The sequence below is a fragment of the Mustela putorius genome, unplaced genomic scaffold, assembly GCF_011764305.1.
Source record: "Mustela putorius furo isolate JIRA1106 unplaced genomic scaffold, ASM1176430v1.1 tig00000196_pilon_pilon_pilon, whole genome shotgun sequence".
Taxonomy (NCBI): Eukaryota; Metazoa; Chordata; class Mammalia; order Carnivora; family Mustelidae; genus Mustela; species Mustela putorius.
Genome location: NW_025421310.1, coordinates 8,333,570 through 8,351,811, shown reverse-complemented (window position 1 = coordinate 8,351,811; position 18,242 = coordinate 8,333,570). Strand labels below are relative to the sequence as shown.

Sequence of the window (18,242 nt, the reverse complement as noted above, 5' to 3'; positions counted from 1 at the left end):
GTACTCGAGGAACTACAGAACACTCATGAAAGAAATTGAAGAAGACACAAAAAGATGGAAAACCATACCATGCTCATGGATCGTAAAGATAAACATTGTTAAAATGTCTATACTGCCTAGAGCATCTGTACTTTCAATGCCATTCTGATCAAAATTCTACCAGCATTTTGCAAAGAGCTGGAGCAAAAAATCCTAAAATTTATATGGAATCAGATAAGATCCCGGATTGCTAAGGAAATGCTGAATAAGAAAAACAAAACTGGGGGCATCACGTTGCCTGATGTCAGGCTTTACTTCAAAGCTGTGATCACAAAGACAGCATGGTACCGGCATAAAAACAGACACATATGTTGCAGAAAATCTGAGGTGGCCGGGGAAACCCAAATGGCACATGGAGAGATGGGAGAACATAGCTTTATTAATGCCAGCAAGCTCAGTGGGATCCTTCCCAAAGACTGAGCACCCCACAGGGTAGTGACTTTTTATGGTTACAGGCAATGGGAGATGGTAGTGGGGTGTGTTCTCAGTCTCTCAAGGCCAGGGCCCTTTCCCAGTCTCTCAAGGCCAAATGGCCCTTTCTTGTGGAAGTATAATCTGTGTGGAGGCAACTCAGGAGAGTGCTAAATCACCTTGGGGGCTGTTTCTCTTTCTTTTCTTATTCAAACAGGACTGGGCTTCTGGTGTTTTTCTTCTGTCTCAGCAGGAGGAATTACTTGTTACATTATCTCAGTCAAACCAGATGGCTACTGGTCCTTTTCTTAGCCTTAGCAGGAGAAAAGGGGGGCCAGGGACTCAAAAGGATAGAGCTGGGAGTCTCTATCCAGTTCACATACACCAGTGGAACAGAGTAGAGAGACTAGATATGGACCGTCAACCCTATGGTCAAGTAATCTTCGACAAAGCAGGAAAAAATATGCAGTCAAAAAAAGTCTCTTCAATAAATGGTGCTAGGGAAATTGGACAGTTCTGTATAGAAGAATGAAACTCGACCGTTCTCCTATACCATACTCAAAGATAAACTCAAAATGGATAAAAAACTTCAACGTGAGGCAGGAACCCATCAGAATCCTAGAGGAGAATATAGGCAGTAACCTCTTTGACATCGGCTGCAGCAACTTCTTTCAAGACATGTCTCCAAAGGCAAAGGAAGCAAAAGCAAAAATGAATTTTGGGGACTTCATCAAGATCAAAAGCCTCTACACAGCAAAGAATATCAGTCAACACAACAAAAAAAAGGGCAACCCACCAAATGGGAGAAGATACTCGTAAATGATAATATAGACAAAGGGATGATATCCTGGATCTATAAAGAAATCCTCAAACTCAACACACACAAAACAGATAATCCAGTCAACTTGTTATTTACTTCAGCCACAACACCCCATAGGCAGAGCCTCCTGTGGTGAAAACAGAACTATAATGGCTGCCCACAGAGAAGTGCTTGGGCTGGCCCACTTTGAGGCAGAGGGACCAACATGGAATCCATGGACAGACCTACAGTTCAAACCTTACCTCATTGTAACACTAAAATCTCCACTCATGGAGAACCATAAACCTCATTTACCTAATGTGCAAAGGGATCATGTGTTAACCCAGGTTATAGGTCTGAGAGTCCATCGAAAAGGACACACAGGTCAATATACAGAGAGGAGGATTCTGAATCAATGTTTGTAGCAGGTGTCAAATGGGACAAGAATGATGGCAGCAAAAAGGTATCCACGTGAAAAGATCTATCTTTTTACACATCATGCACCACCTATACATTTAGTAAGTAGTTATATGCACGTTAAAAGTCATAGAGTAGAAAACTGTCACGGTGATTAATTCAAGAACTGTTTTCATTCACATGAGACTTACAAATCACACTGCGGATGATGCTGCCTCTGTCTTTTATTCCCACTATCAACACAAACACATAGAATAATACAGATAGAACAGCTATTATTTATGAGGCTTGGTATGATGAGGATACAAGCAGAAAAACGTTTACCTTTGACTCAGAAAGCTGACCCACAGGCTTCCTAGTTCTGCTAAGAATCAAATATATACAGCTTGCTACATTCTTTTTTTTTTTTAAGATTTTATTTATTTGACAGGCAGAGATCACAAGTAGGCAGAGAAGCAGGTGCGGGACGGGGAGCAGGCTCCTTGGTGAGCAGCGGGCCCAATGCAGGGCTAGAGCTCAGGACCCTGGGATCATGACCAGAGCTGAAGGGAGAGGCTCTAACCCACTAAGCCATCCAGTGCCCCTGCTAGCTACATTCTTAAAGGGTCTCTTGACTCCCTGTACATCTCACCGATATTAATATCAAATTGAATGATAGTATCAGAGAAATCTTGCAAAAGTAGTTTTACATGTACAAATTCGAACAAACACTTGTGATCTAATACTCTGTGCACCTACCTACCCCCCAACACTGAGCATATAACCACCAGCTTCATGCGGCTTACCTGTAGCTGCTTCTGCCCACAGATCCTATGCCTAGGCTACTTCAATAAACATACTCTCTGGTACAATACAGCATCTCAAGAATTCTCTCTTGACCACCGTGCTCAAAGATCCCACTACACAGTATTTCATCGCACACTTTGTTTTCAATCATTTGTGACCTATTTCAGGATTTTAAGATCCTCAAACATGTTAACTATGTGATCCTTGTTTTCTTATTCTGAAAATACAAAGAAGGAAATAGGGTGCCTGGGTGGCACAATGGGTTAAGCATCTTCCTCTTGACTTCGGCTCAGGTCATGGTCATGGTCTCAGGGTTCTGGGATCTACTCAGCAGAGTCAGCTGAAAGTCTCTCCCTCCCCCTCTGCCTCTCCCTGGATCAACCCTCCTTCTTTCTCTCACACACACCATCTCTCTCATTCTAAAATAAACATAAACAGTATCTATTTTTTTTTGAAGAGTATGTCTATGACATGAGTGTGGAATCAAGTAAAAACTCACAAGAGGGAGGTCTGACTGAGTCAGATCCTCTACTCCCAGAAGTCCATGCTACCAACTACAGCAAGGTGGGAGTCTTCATCTGCCCAGTGCAAACTCATGTGAGGTGGCTTGTGAGCAAATAGTCAAGAGAGGATTGAGACATTATTTAGTTAAAAAAAAATCTGTTTTATTAACCTCAGGAACAGGAGCCATTAGCAAAAAGAGCTGCAGTGTGATTTTGAGAAGGCATTGATTATATGCTTTTCCGTTAAGGGGACACAAATAAAAGCAATTCTGAAGGGATTTTCGTATGTTGAAGAGGACTTACAGGATCCTGGAAGTCTGACTATTGTCCACCTGAGGTAGCTTTTGCCTCTTAACAAAGCATTACACTAGGCACCTGTGAATTCCTTGAAGAAAGCCACACTTTGCGTGTCTCTAGTATTTATCGGTGGGTGGCACGTTGTAAGGACATTTCATTTTCCTCTACATTTATTTAGCTTTGTTCTCCTGATCAGACACTACAAGCAAAGAGAAACTAAGGAATTCCCAGCTGAAATGTGAAGGTTTCTGCACATCACTCAGGAAATCCATCAAAGACTCTCATGAATGTAAGAAGGAACATATGAGCATTACAGGGGATACCTGGTAGCTTTCTGCTACCTGGCAGAAAGCATCAAGCCATTTAAAGAAGTTAACATCAGCTGTGATGAAACAAGTTGGTATAAGTGCCTAAGGTACATTGAAGGACCTGTGACCTTTGGTGTTGAGTAAGGGACTGGGGGGACTGGGTGGGGATGGATAGGTAATGGGCTAAGTGAACAGGCTCACCAAAAGTCCCAGAAATGAGGAGGCACAAGGAAGCAGAGGTAAGGGAACACAACCAGAACACCTTGTTTGTTTTAAACATCGAGATGAGATATTCAAAGAAGTAATCCTGGTGCTATGGGGGGTGACATCAAGAAGATTGAGGTGCCCTGGTCACTTTTCTATAAAAGAATCACCATAAAAGTGCTCTGTGGCAACCCACTCCAGAATCCTCTCACTCTAGAAGGCTCTCTTTCTGTTCTCCCCTTCACTTGATACACTATCCCTTCACCATTTTGTGTCCAAGATTCTTTCTTCTGCTCCAGACAGACAAGAACCCTGCAAAGGTGTGTTCTTTGTTGAGGCCACTTTTAGGCAAACAGGCTTGAGCACTGGAATGGGAAAAGGCCCGGTGACTACCTGCCTGAACAGGGACAGGCCCATCAGGCGACCCACCCCCAAACAGCCATAGGCCCTAAGTAACCAATGGGCTGCTTAGAGCCAGGTCCCAGTCCCAAAAAAGGGAATATTCCATCTGTCTCCATACCTCATCTTCCCCCTGTAAAAACAGGTCCCACCCACCACCTCCTGGCAGACAGCCTCTCTCCTAGTTTTTGCCCCGTGCTCCCTCGCTGTGTATCCAATGAACTTCTAGCTCCTTTGTTCTGCCTCAGGTGTGTTCTCTTGCTTCCCCTAGCCTGGGCCATACCTGATCATCACCCGACATTTAAGAGCCCCCATCTGATCAAGAGACACCCCATCCCATGTAGGCACCACATTCTTGTAGCCCCTAACCAGCACATCAGAATGTCAATGAAATTATGAGAATACACTGGATTTATACACACTTTGATCATATATACTTTCCCTGTCCTGGAATATCTAGTATGTTTTAGATATAGTATGTTTTCCACATGCTAAAGGGTATGACCCCACCCCTTTTTTTTAGAGAATGTTCCAAGTTATTCAGGGGCTCATATCCAGTGCTTATCTGTGCATTTTCTTATTCCTAGTCTACACAGAGCTGATGATGGGACCTAGTAAGACCTAAGAAAGACCACTTTCCTTCACTGATATCCTGGGACCAGACCCCTTCAGCAACAGGAATCCTTAACTCAACTCCTGCCCCGTGGATCTGTCACCAAGGGATTATTTTCAATACTGGTGGGCAGGTCTTTCATTCAAAGTGACAACTGTGCATGGCCCTCTGGAAGCCGGGTTGGAGAGAAGGGATAGAAGGCTCCGGCATATAGGGGAGGAGTCTAAAGACCTAATCTTGAGTATCATTTCTGAAAAGGTTCAAAAATTAGGTGTAAACATAAGACAAAAACCTCAGAACTAGAAAAATAGGTATTTGCCATTTCTACATGTGAGAAATGTCAGGAGAAAAGGAAGACAAGACCTCTGAAGTCCGACACAAGGCTTACCTGAGAAAGGGCCATTTCTTCTTCACTTCCTCCTTTGGTGTTGGTCTTCAGGAGAGATTCTAGGAGAAACCACAGCAGCATCAGGAGAAAATGCTTTTAAAGACACCACCAGAGAGTGCCTCTTCACCTGTAAACTGCTCGCCTGCAGGTAGGACTTTGTAATGCAGAAAAGGCCCCATTTCCTAGTCCTTTGTGTCAGGAGCTATTCAGAAACAAGGAATTTCTCCCTGGAGAGAAATTTTTGACTTTTTCCTTCTCTCTTTCGTGCGTCCTCCCCAACCAGGGCCACACAACTTCTGCTAGAGCAGAAAGAAAGAAAAAGAGTGTGCGGCACGGACCTGATGCTTCTAGAATCACTGGGCGGAGCCCATGCTACACCTGCTTGAGCCAACGCCAGCACTCAGCTGTCTTCTATTCAGGGGAAGACTCTTCCTTAACCTTGGCTTCACCTAGAAGCGCCTGGAGCATTTAGTTAACATAACACTGTTATTTCCACCTTCACCAAGTGACCTTGGTGAAGTATCCAAGTAGGGGTACTGGATATAATCTTTTCTTGAAACACCACACAGGATCCTATTGGGAAGCATTTGGCAAGGTGACCAGGCAAAAAGCAGTAATCAAAGCTGTGGTTGTTATTCTGATTTAATGCATGCCTTCTTCATAGATCCAAGTTTCTGGAGATTTATACTTTCTGCCTCTTTCAGCCTACACAAAGGGAGACAGACTTACAAATGGAGTTTTCCCTTAGAAATACAAATATCTCTTACAAAAATAATCAGACTAGGTTTCAGAGCTTTCCTTTGTCTGCTCTTCCCCCCCCCTCATTTTTTTTTTTTTTAAGATTTTATTTACTTATTTGAGAGAGAGCACAAGGAGGGGAGTAGCAGAGGGAGAGAGAGAAGAAGATTCCCCACTGAGCATGAATCCCACTGGGGAGTTCTATCCCAGGGATGACGTTCTAGAACATAGCTAAGTTTCTGTGGGGTAAGGTCTGGAGCCATTGACCAAGAAAGATGGAGCAAAATTGTGATTTATTAAAGCATGGGGACAAAACCCAGAAGCAGGAAGAACTGCTGCCCCAGGGATGTGAGGAGTGGTCTATTACATACTTGTAAATTGGGAGGAGATTAGGAATGGCTGAAGACTCTAAGGAATTTTGGAAGCAAGGTTTCTAGGACCTTGAGGGACTAGCTATTGTCTGAGAAAAAGGTTATTCATTATCTCTAAGAAAAACCTTCTTGTGAGACCCTTTAGGTGTTTATCAGTGGGTCATATGCTTGGGAGTGATTGTCAACAGGATCTTGGAGGTTTAGAGATAAAGTTTCCTAAAGGAATTGTTCAAGTAGACTTACAGGATCCTGGTTGGGGGTAGGGGGTTGGTCAGGCTAGGATTGTCCTTTGCCCTGAGCAAAGCCTTAAGGTGGGGGTCCCTTTGCCTGTTTCAAGGGCTTGTCAGTAGGTAAGGAAATTGAATAATTATTCTTCTGCCTCTGTTTCCCACATCACCAGGACCCTGGGATCATGACCTGCGCTGAAGACAGGTGCCCATAACCTGGGCAATCCTGTCCACTCTTTCTTTAAAATACCCCGCCTAGAAAGATCCTTATGCTAAGAGAGACATATTTTGGGGTGAGAAGATTTCAGTAGGTAAATGTTTAATTTCGTAACTACCAGTGACACAGTTTTCCAAAGGGAATGTACATTTTTCAATCCCATCAGCAACATATAAGAATTCTAATTCCTCGGGACGCCTGGGTGGCTCAGTTGGTTAAGCAGCTGCCTTCGGCTCAGGTCATGATCCCAGCGTCCAGGGATCGAGTCCCATATCCGGCTCCTTGCTCCGCAGGGAGCCTGCTTCTCCGTCTGACTCTGCCTTCCACTCTGTCTGCCTGTGCTCGCTCTCGCTCGCTCTCTCTGACAAATAAATAAAATCTTAAAAAAAAAAAAAAAAGAATTCTAATTCCTCAACATTCTCCCTGCAACTTGGTGTTTTCTCCTTTTTCTTTATTTTACCCATTCTCGAAAATACTGAGTGGTTTCTCATGGTAAAATAGGAAGCTGTCTTCCTTCAGTTATCCTGGCGACTACCTGAAACCCTGTAAAAACATGAACTTGAACAAAAATCAAAATGACTACCTTAAAACATCAGCAGGGCTTGATATTAAACTAAGCATCCTTTTCCACTCTCCTGCAACCCTCTCCTCCCTCCTTCTTAGCCTTTTGTTTCAGGCACCCGGTTCCACCCTGAACAGGTGATGAACTAAGCTGACCCCACAACACATTTCTTCCTGAAACCAGCTAGATCCTGTAGGATTTCCCTACCAAAATCCCAGGCCCTGACTCAGGGCAGCCTGTCTTCCTGGCAAAGCAATAAAGCTCTTGTTCCTCTTTATCCCCAACACTTTCTTCACTTTCTTCTTCTCCGTTTCAGCTCTGGAGCACCGAGGTCAGTTTCCGAGGACAGAATGCCAAGAGGAAGAAAACTGTTTTCTTCCTCTGTTTTCAGTTCTTTGGCCAGTTGAGTATTTAAGTTGACAAAAGGCAGATTCATAAGAGAGAAAGGAAGTGATTTTTTCATTATGCGCATCTCAGAGAGAGGAGGCTCAAAGATAGGCAACTGATGCTTCGATGGCAGAGTGACCTAAGAAGGAGTAAGGGATTTAGAATTTCAGAAAGGGGAAAATATGTGCACAGGAAAAAGGAGAGAGCAACTGTTAGTCAAACAATGGTTTGCCACACCAGGCAGGCAACTCTTGATGGCATAGAGTGATTCTCTGGCATTAGCTCTCGTCCTGACACAGTTCGCCCATCTAATTTATTAATGGTATATAATCAACCTCACAAAGGAATGAGATCTTTCCATTTGCAGTAACAGAATAAACCTAGAGGACCTTTTTTCTTTTCTTTTCTTTTCTTTTTAAGATTTTATTCATTTATTTGACAGAGACAGAGAGAGAAGGAATACAAGCAGAGCGAGTGGGAGGGGGATACGGAGAAGCCGGCTTACCCCTGAGCAGGGAGCCCAATGTAGGGCTGGATCTCAGGACCCTGGGATCATGACCTGAGCTGAAGGCAGACACTTAACAACTGAGAGAGCCAGGTGCCCCTAGAGGAACTTTTTTTTTAAAGTTGCTTGAAAGCCATGCCAATGCCCTTCCACCCAAGTTAGTCATCCTCAAAGTTTAGCAAGGACCTTTACCATTGATTAATCAAATCTTCCTTTTGTATATCTAGAGATCATGCATTTTTTCCTTAGAGAGACTTGGAACTGGGGCACCTGGGTGGCTGAGTGGGGTAAAGCCTCTGCCTTCCGCTCAAGTCATGATCTCAGGTTTTGGGATCCAGCCCCGCACTGGGCCGGCTCTCTGCTCGGCAGGGAGCTTGCTTCCCCCTCTCACTCTGCCTGCCTCTCTGCCTATTTCTGAGCTCTCTCTGTGTCAGATAAATAAATAAAATCTGAAAAAAAAAAAAAAGAAAAGAAAAGCAAGCCTTGGAACTGAACTCTCTTGCACAAGCTCCCCCTGGGGCCCCAGTATATCACCTACAAACACCTCCTTAATAGGTAGCAGCAGTGAGTGGGCACTCAGTCAAAAAGTGTGAGGGATTGCTCTGCTCCCTTTTTACTGATTAACTGCCCTAATGTTTCTTAAATTACCGATTGCTCTGCTCCCTTTTTACTGATTAACTGCCCTAATGTTCCTTTAAAAATCTTTGGGCCAGGGATGCCTGGGTGGTTCAGTTGGTTGGGCTGCTGCCTTCAGTTCTGGTCATGATCCCGGGGTCCTGGAATCAAATCCCTGGTCGGGCTCCTTGCTCTGCAGGGAGCCTGCTTCTCTGGCTGCCTCTGCCTGCTTCTCTGCCTGCCTGTGTGTACTCTCTCTCTCTGGCAAATAAATAAAATCTTTAAAAAAAAATCTTTGGGCCAGGTAGAAACATTAGAGTTGGTTTCTGGAAAAGAATCCACCTTCTTCCCAAATGGCCAGCCTCCTGAACAAACCTCTTATTTCTTTTCAGTCAAAACTCATGCCTCGTGTAATTGGCTTTTCATGCAACTGGAAGCCACACTTGGGTTTTCTGGTAACACAATGGTAGTGGAATTGTTGAGTACAGCCATCAGGAAAGAATTCTTGAGATGTTTTATGGTGCAACATAGTAAGTTTATTCAAGTAGCATGAGACAGGATCCAAGAAAGAGCTTCATTTTGACTGTATGAAGCTGGTGGCTATAGGCTCAGTGCTCAAGATAGAGGGGTCATGTAGGGGGCATTAGATCACAAATGCATCTTTTATTTTTTTTCTTTAAAGATCTTATTTATTTCTTAGAGAGAGAGAAAGCTATTGGAGAGGAGCACAGGGAGAAGGACAACCAGACTCCATTCTGAGCCCAGGCCACATGGGGCATGGGGTAATGGATCCAAAGATCCTGTGATCATGACCTGAGCAGAAATCAAGTCAGATGCTCTACCCACTGAGCCACCCAGGTGCACCCATCATAAATGTTTTTTCAAATTTCTACTCATAAAACTACTACCATATTTCTCTGGTGCTTATCGCTCAGTTTGGCGTTAACTGTGGTTGAGATGTACAGGCAGTCATGAGACCCTTTAAGACTGTACCAACCAGCACAAGTTTGATCCTTTTCAGAACAATGCAGGCTGTCCATAAGGTTAAAGGTGAACATTTTTCTGCTTCTATCTCTCATCATTTCACCAGTGACCAATTTTTAGTCCTTTAATCTTTAAGGTTGTTGAAAGGGGAAGGGTTTATCTCCTGTAATTTCTTCAGGGTGACAGGATTGTAGACATGTCCCAAGATTTGGCCTGAAATTTCTCACTATCTGTCCCTACATGTTACTATTACAGCAGGCCATTCTTGTAGAGTCCAGGGGGACATTAGGATGAATTTGTTTTGTGTAGTAAGCATCATCTATTTGGTTGGGTGAAAGAGAGAGGAACTGCGTTCCTACGCCTCAAGGATAGGGAACAAAGCAAAAGACAGAACACATTGGGTGCCTGTGATGTTGAAAGAGAAACACTTTGAACAATCTTAACAGTCTGGTTGCATGTGTATGACCTCATAACAGAAACTTACAATTGGTAATTGAAAACTGCGAAAATATTTTTTAAAATATTCTCACCTTCAGGGGCGCCTGGATGGCTCAGTCAGTTAAGCGTCTGCCTTCAGCTAAGGTCGTGATCCCAGGGTCCTGGGATTGAGCCCCACATTGGACTCCCTGCTCAGCCGGAAGCCTGCTTCTCCCTCTCCCACTCCCCCTGTTTGTGTTCCCTCTCTCAGTGTGTCTCTCTCTGTCAAGTAAATAAATAAATAAATAAATCTTAAAGAAAAAAATTCTCCCTTCCACAAACCACCAAACTCACATTTAAACAGGATCATAGGGATGCCTGGGTGGCTCAGTCGGTTAAGCTGCTGCCTTTCACTCCAGTCATAATCCCGGTTTCCTGGATTGGGTCCCACATTGGGCTCCATGCTTAGCAGGGAGCCTGCTTCTCTCTGCCTCTGCCTGCTTGAGCGCTCTCTCTCTCTCTGATAAATAAATAAATAAAATATTAAAAAATAAATAAACAGGATCATAAATGTATATATCCCATGTATATACACTGTTTTGTCCTATATATTCTTAATATATATCATTGTATATATTCTATGTCATTTTATATGTATATAAATGAAATGTATATAATGCATATAAGTATTTATATAAATATATATAAATATTTAAAAAATTACATATATCAGTAGGTCGAAGTGAGCTATTTTCTTGAATGCTTAGTATTCTGAATCAGTTTACAATGTGATTACCGAGAGAGCTGTATTAACATAATTCTGAAGAGAGGAGGAATATCCTTTATGTGTATTTATCATCTACTCCAAATTGACTGACTACTTCATTATAAATTTGTTCACTTTGAAGACCATGCTGGTGAACCACTTAAAGTCGTAATACCAATATGGCCAATTGATATAATCCCTAAATAAAGAAAAAGAATTACCTTTTCTAGATCTCCCCAATTATGCCTTTATCCAACAAGACTGTGTGTATATAAACTTTTCATGTACACTGGATAAAAGACTAGCAAGTACATCTTTTTTGCCCTCCACATTTAAGCTCATAGGTGCCCATTTTCACATGAATTTAAATATACTAAGGTTCCTCCAAAACTTCGCATTTTTAAATGAATACCATCTCAGCAGGATCCATTGTGCAAGGCTTCTAAATGACCATTTCTCTGCGGCTTCAAACAGAATTTGCCATCCAGCGGACCACAGCCTATTATTCCATGGGTCCATAGTTTTCTTCCGTTTCTTTTTTTTTTTTTTTAAATTTTAAAGATTTTATTTATTTATTTGACAGGCAGAGATCACAAGTAGGCAGAGAGGCAGGCAGAGAGAGAGGAGGAAGCAGGCTCCCTGCTGAGCAGAGAGCCCGATGCAGGACTCGATCCCAGGACCCTGAGATCATGACCTGAGCCGAAGGCAGCGGCTTAACCCACTGAGCCACCCAGGCGTCCCTTTCTTCCATTTCTTGAATGACCATCTCATATGTGCATCCTTGTGGATAACACTGTCCTAAATTCCCATTTGTCACATTGAAATTTACACACTCTAATATTTGTCTGTAATCTTCTATTTGTTTTAGCACCTAACAATTCATTAGCACATAGACTCTGAACTTTTCCACTGTAAACATTAATCATTTGATTTCTACAAGGCCACAATAAATACATGGCTTTTCCTTTACAATTGCTATTACATGTTACTTTTAATTATTGGGACGAAGCTCAGTCTGTCTTGGTCACTGCTTGCTTGTACTGTGTTGAATAATAGAGCTTAGGACTCAGTGGAAGATGAATGAATGTAAACATTTTAACATTGTTAAAACATAGAATTTACATCTCTAATTATATTAAGGGACTTGAATTCCTTATCCAGCCACAACAGAGCCCAGATAGATTGGAGTCATGGCTCCTGATAAGAAAGGGACAGACAGGTGGGAAACATGCAGCAGATAGTGCAGAGATGTTCCCCATCAAAAAGTTGGGGTTAGGAACAAGAGCACTGCACCCCTGAAGACAGAAGGGAGGGTGTTCAATGACACAAAAGTGCCCAGCATGACAAGGATGTTCTGGGTGACTGTGGTCTGCTGGGAGTGTCTGGAGAAAACCCAATTTCTACGAATGTGCTGGATCCCTGCTTCTTCTGCCTGGGCAGCATGGAAAGCAGGGAACCACTGGCCCAGATCATGAGCCCCAAAGGTGAAACACCAGGGAGTAACAGCCATGTGCAAATTGTGGCACCATGAGTTCTCCTTGAAATGTAGCAGAAGAATGTCCAAAATCTTTCTTCTTTTTTTTTTTAAAGATTTTATTTATTAATTTGACAGAGAGAAATCACAAGTAGATGGAGAGGCAGCCAGAGAGAGAGAGAGAGATAGGGAAGCAGGCTCCCTTCTGAGCAGAGAGCCCAATGCGGGACTCAATCCCAGGACCCTGAGATCATGACCTGAGCCGAAGGCAGTGGCTTAACCCACTGAGCCACACAGACACCCCCCCAAATCTTTCTTCTTCATGATGTGTTTACTACTCAAATTGCCAGCCACATACATAGGAAAAATCACATTGATTAGTGTATATAGCACCCAATAAAGTAACATACTGAATTCAATGTACTCGGGAGATTTCACTTGGAGCTCTGCCCACCTGGAGTTCCAGGGACTGAGCATGAGCACCTGAAAAACACTTGGGAGGTAGGTGGTGCCAAGAGACACACCCCTGCCCATGCTGCGAACCTAGAACACAGTTTGTATTGAAAATCATTGAGAATGTCTTTCAGTGCCAAACCTGCCATTGCCTGCATGACTCTTTTAGAAAAATACAAGCAAGGGGTGCCTATGGTCAGGTGTTTAAGAATCATCTGTGGACCTTACCTGTGCCCAGGGGAGCAAAAAGGAAGGTATAATGGTGAAGAAGAGAGAACTTATTCAGGTTTCCAACTATACCCTGTAATAAAAAAATGTTACGCCTATTGTCAAGTATTTACAGGCCATCCTACGGCTTCTAGATGAGTGCCGTTCCTCTTTGTTGCCTGAGATCCATGGAAATATGAGGCAGGCATTCAAAGGAGCATGGCAGCTGAAAGTCAATAGGTAGCACTTCTTACTAGTTCCTACTCAAAGAAAATTATAAAAATATACTTCCTTTTCTTAAAACGCTTCCAATGTTCAACCATAATACCCTTGAAATTGGAATGTGCATGAAACACTGAAAAGAACAATGTACATGTGTTACTTTTAATTTTTTTTTCACATGTTACTTTTTAAAAATCTTCATGACTCTACAATATGGGCCCATACAGAGTTTTAATTTGTAGAGGAAAATGATACAGACACGCAATTTTAAAAGCTTAAAAAATTTTAAAATCTGAAAAAAAGTTTTAGCCAGTTTTTAAAGTTTTAGAATTTTATTTTTTTTTTTTTTTTTTTTTTTTTTATATAAAGATTTTTATTTATTTATTTATTTGACAGAGAGAAATCACAAGTAGATGGAGAGGCAGGCAGAGAGAGAGAGAGGGAAGCAGGCTCTCCACTGAGCAGAGAGCCCGATGTGGGACTCGATCCCAGGACTCTGAGATCATGACCTGAGCCGAAGGCAGCGGCTTAACCCACTGAGCCACCCAGGCGCCCCTAAAGTTTTAGAATTTTAAACTTCACATATTTATATGTGAAAAATGCGCATACGGCTTATAGGCAGAGTGCTGTATTGTAGCAAAGACAGTGCTTTAACTATTGTGCTACAGGAATAAATCCTGACGGCTGGGTTTCCAACTAATTTAGATCTCTGCTTAGTTTTGTTTCTTATACCTTGACATTTTAAATTTGTATTTTTGTACTTTGTTTTCACAATATTCTTAGGTATAAATATTCTATAGGTCAGTATGAAGTATGAAGAAAAACTTGGGATTTTTATTATGTTAGATGAGCTATTGCAGTATAATAGGAAAAGGAATCTGCCCCAAGACCAACTTGGATCTCCTGAAAACAGAATGACTTATTTCTTAGACAAACTCATCTGTGTGTGTACCAGTGTTCAAGTGCGATGTGAGATATCACAGTACGTCCAGAGCATTCGCATTATGAAACAATCCACGTGATGCTGCCACTGTGAAACGTCAACCTTTGACCCAGTTTTGGGTAGAAATGAAGTTATTGGTATTATCAAACCACCTTTTTCTCCATTCACACCAGTGTAAAATGAAACTGTTATCGATACAGTGAGATGTGTGAAGCCTTGTGCATGGTGGAAAGTTGGGGGAAATGCATGCTGAGCTTGCGCTTGGTACTAAAATCTTTTTTAAAGAAGAGAAAATATCACAAAGTGCATTTGAGCCAAACAGCTGCTCTGTGAAACCCAGGATGCGAAGCTTTTTTTTTTTTTTTTTTTTTTTTTTTTTTTTTTTTTTTTAAGATTTTATTTATTTATTTGACAGACAGAGATCACAAGTAGGCAGAGAGGCAGGCAGAGAGAGAGAGAGAGAGAGGGAAGCAGGCTTCCTGCGGAGCAGGGAGCCTGATGCGGGGCTCGATCCCAAGACCCTGAGATCATGACCCGAGCCGAAGGCAGCAGCCCAAACCACTGAGCCACCCAGGCGCCCCAGATGCGAAGCTTTTTTTGAATACCTCTTACTTTTTCACATCAACGGTCTTTTGATAATATCAGAAAATGGATGTTAGAGTAGGGACAGTTTCAAAGTCTCCCTTACACGCATCCTGACCCATAGTTAGAGAAAAATATTTCTATTTTTGAAACTTTCACTCAGAGGCTGTTCTTTTTACAACTTGAAACCCTTTACCTCTCTTCCTCTGAGGTGTCCTTCACAGTGGGCTTCTTCTCATTGACTGGTTTCCTTACTTGCTTGTTCTACTGAAGGCTGACTCTCTGAATATTTCTCCCCTGTATCACAGAATCTTCTGTCAGTTCTCACTTCTTTGTCTTAGGGCTGTGTATATGCCCTGAACAATTCTCACCATGAAGGAATGACCTAAAGCTCTTTTGAAGGGGCACCTGGGTGGCTCAGTGGGTTAAACCTCTGCCTTTGGCTCAGGTCATGATCTCAGGGTCCTGGGATCAAGCCCCACATCGGGCCCTCTGCTCAGCAGGAAAACTGCTCCCCCTCTCTCTGCCTGCCTCTTTGCTTACTCGTGATCTCTGTCAAATAAATAAATAAAATAATTTTTAAAAAAGAACACTCTTTTGAAGATTAGCTTTGGGGGTGTTTCAGGTTTTTTGTTTTTTTTTTAAAGATTTTATTTATTTCTTTGACAGAGACCGATCAGAAGTAGGCAGAGAGGAAGGCAGAGACAGGAGGAAGCAGGCTCCCTGCTGGGTGGAGAGCCCAATATGGGACTCAATCCCAACACCCTGAGATCATCAACGGAGCCAAAAGCAGAGGCCTTAACCCACTGAGCCACCAGGCGCCCCACGGGTGTTTCAGTTTTAACACCCAAGATTCCTTTTGGAGTTGGAAGTCAGGTTCTGGAAATCAAAGAGGAGGGACAGCCTGTAGTGCTTAGTAGGCATAGGATATTAGGCTACTCGGTTTAGACTGGGATTAAAGAAAATGCAATGTAATCCAGATGGGGTCAATGACCCCAGTAAAGGGCAAAGTTCTGAAAAACGCAGAGTACTTAGCTCTGCCAGAATTTGAAAAACTCACTAGAGGATGAACAAGAGCATTGCTGAATTCTGAATACCAAAAAGAAATGTTATAGGGAATTGAATAAATCATTCCATAACCTGTATCAGTTCTTACTGACACTGCCTTTAAAAGCTTATGACAGGAGCACTGGGTGGCTCAGTGGGTTAAGCCTCTGCCTTTGGCTCAGGTCATGATCTCAGTGTCCTGGGATCAATGCCTGCATAGGGTTCTCTGCTCAGCGGGGAGCCTGCTTCCCCCCTCTCTGCCTGCTTGTGATCTCTCTCTCTGTCAAATAAATAAATAAAATATTTAATAAAACAAAAATAAAATCATATGATAAACTTGATTGAATAAGAATTCATTTTTAAGAAGCAGAATCAGGGGCGCCTGGGTGGCTCAGTGGGTTAAGCCGCTGCCTTCAGCTCAGGTCATGATCTTGGGGTCCTGGGATCGAGCCCCACATCGGGCTCTCTGCTCAGTGGGGAGCCTGCTTCCCTCTCTCTCTCTGCCTGCCTTTCTGCCTATTTGTGATCTCTACCTGTCAAATAAATAAATAAATAAAATCTTAAAAAAAAAAAGCAGAATCCATTCATCTGTTGATGGACATCTAGGTTCTTTCCATAGTTTGGCTATCTAGAAATCTAAATACTGGAAGTTTGGTAAACAATCCATACTTCATCCATTGAACTGAAGGCTAAATGTACATCAAGTAATTGTTCTGGGTCATTCATTATAAATGAGGGAAAAATGCTTTCAATTCACTAGGAAGCAACCTAGAACTTTGGCTTTGAGATCAGACAGTCTCAAGTGTGGTTCCAACAGTGACTACCAATGCAACATTTCTCTTTGGGCAAATATTTCAAATACTTCTGAATGAGAGGTAAGTTATGTACCTTATAATTATACATGCAATATGAATCCCTTTCTACAGAAACATATACTCAGATTTTCTTACATGTATAATTTTAAGTCTTTTAGAATATACATACAGATGTCGAGTTAAAACTGCATGCCGAGTTAAAAATGCATGCCATTTTGTTCCATTATAGGTTCCAGCTTTTCTCAACGTTTATGTAATCTAATTTGAGTTGTTTTATTACTAGTAAAAATGAATTGAGGACGTACCTTGAGATATCTGTGTATTTTCTTATTGATCACATAGAAGTCATTTTTAAGTTCCTCTGCATAAAGAATGTTATGATTTATATTTCAGACAGATTTATTTCTTTAAAAAATTTTTTTTTCTTTTTTGGGAGAAAACACAAGCAGGAGGAGCGTCAGAGGGAGAGGGAGAAGCAGGCTCCTTGCTAAGCAGGTAGTCAAACATGAGGCTGATCCCAGGGTTGGGATCATGACCAGAGGTGAAGGCAGATGCTTCATTGACGGAACCACCCAGGCTACTTTATTTCTATGAGTAGTAGAATGTGAGCCGTATCTACTGCTTCAAAGGCAAATGAATTCAAAAGTTTTTTTTTTTAAGATTTTATTTATTTATTTATTTATTTGACAGGCAGAGATCACAAAGAGGCAGAGAGGCAGGCAGAGAGAGAGAGGGAAGCAGGCTCCCTGCTGAGCAGAGGAACCTGATTCGGGACTCGATCCCAGGACCCCGAGATCATGACCTGAGCTGAAGGCAGCGGCTTAACCCACTGAGCCACCCAGGTGCCTGAATTCTAAACTTTTATAGATACTGGACCGATCTTCACCAAAATTGCACTTATAGGATTACATAGCATTATTTTATACAGTGTTTTTCCTCCTGGCTTCACCAACACTCTACTACTATTTCAATTTCATCTATCCTGATGAGGCTAAAAGTGCTATCTGCGTATTTATTAGTAGTCTACTTGCGAGCTGTGAAATTGAGCAATTTTCATTATTGAATATTCAAGTTATTCTGTCAATTAACTTTTGTACTTAGAAAAATACGGTTCAGGGCCCCTGGATGGCTCCTTGAGTTAAGACTCTGCCTTCAGCTCAGGTCCTGATCTCAGGATCCTGGCATTGAGCACCACATTTGGGGGTCTCTGCTCAGGAGGGAGCCTGCTTCCCTCTTTATGTGCCTGCTGCTCTGCCTACTTTTGATTTGTCTGTCAAATAAATAAATAGAAAAGAAAGGAAAAAGATGGTTCAATTGCAGAGATATTTTTTAATCCTATGTAATAATTAAAATATTTTCTTGTTGGTTAACACTAACTTTTTACTTATAATAGGTAAGAAAAATAGATATGCTCTTGATTATACTGTTAAGTGTAACATCCCACCATAATTCTGATTTTGTCTTTTGTGGAAGGAATGCTTCCACATGCTTCAAATGCATGCCTGGAAATGCTGTATACTCTCATACATTTAGTCAAAATATTGTA

The 18,242-nt window shown here is 42.1% G+C and overlaps 1 protein-coding gene across 1 annotated transcript in view; it reads right to left on the bottom strand.

The window, feature by feature from the left end:
- Positions 1-5,180: 5,180 nt before the first annotated feature.
- LOC106003440 (putative protein ZNF720) overlaps positions 5,181-18,242 on the bottom strand; it is an 83,848-nt gene continuing 70,786 nt past the window's right edge. The window contains exon 7 of the mRNA XM_045077449.1: positions 5,181-5,223. The gene's annotated coding sequence lies outside the window, so the exon portion shown is untranslated. The remainder of the gene's footprint in view (positions 5,224-18,242) is intronic.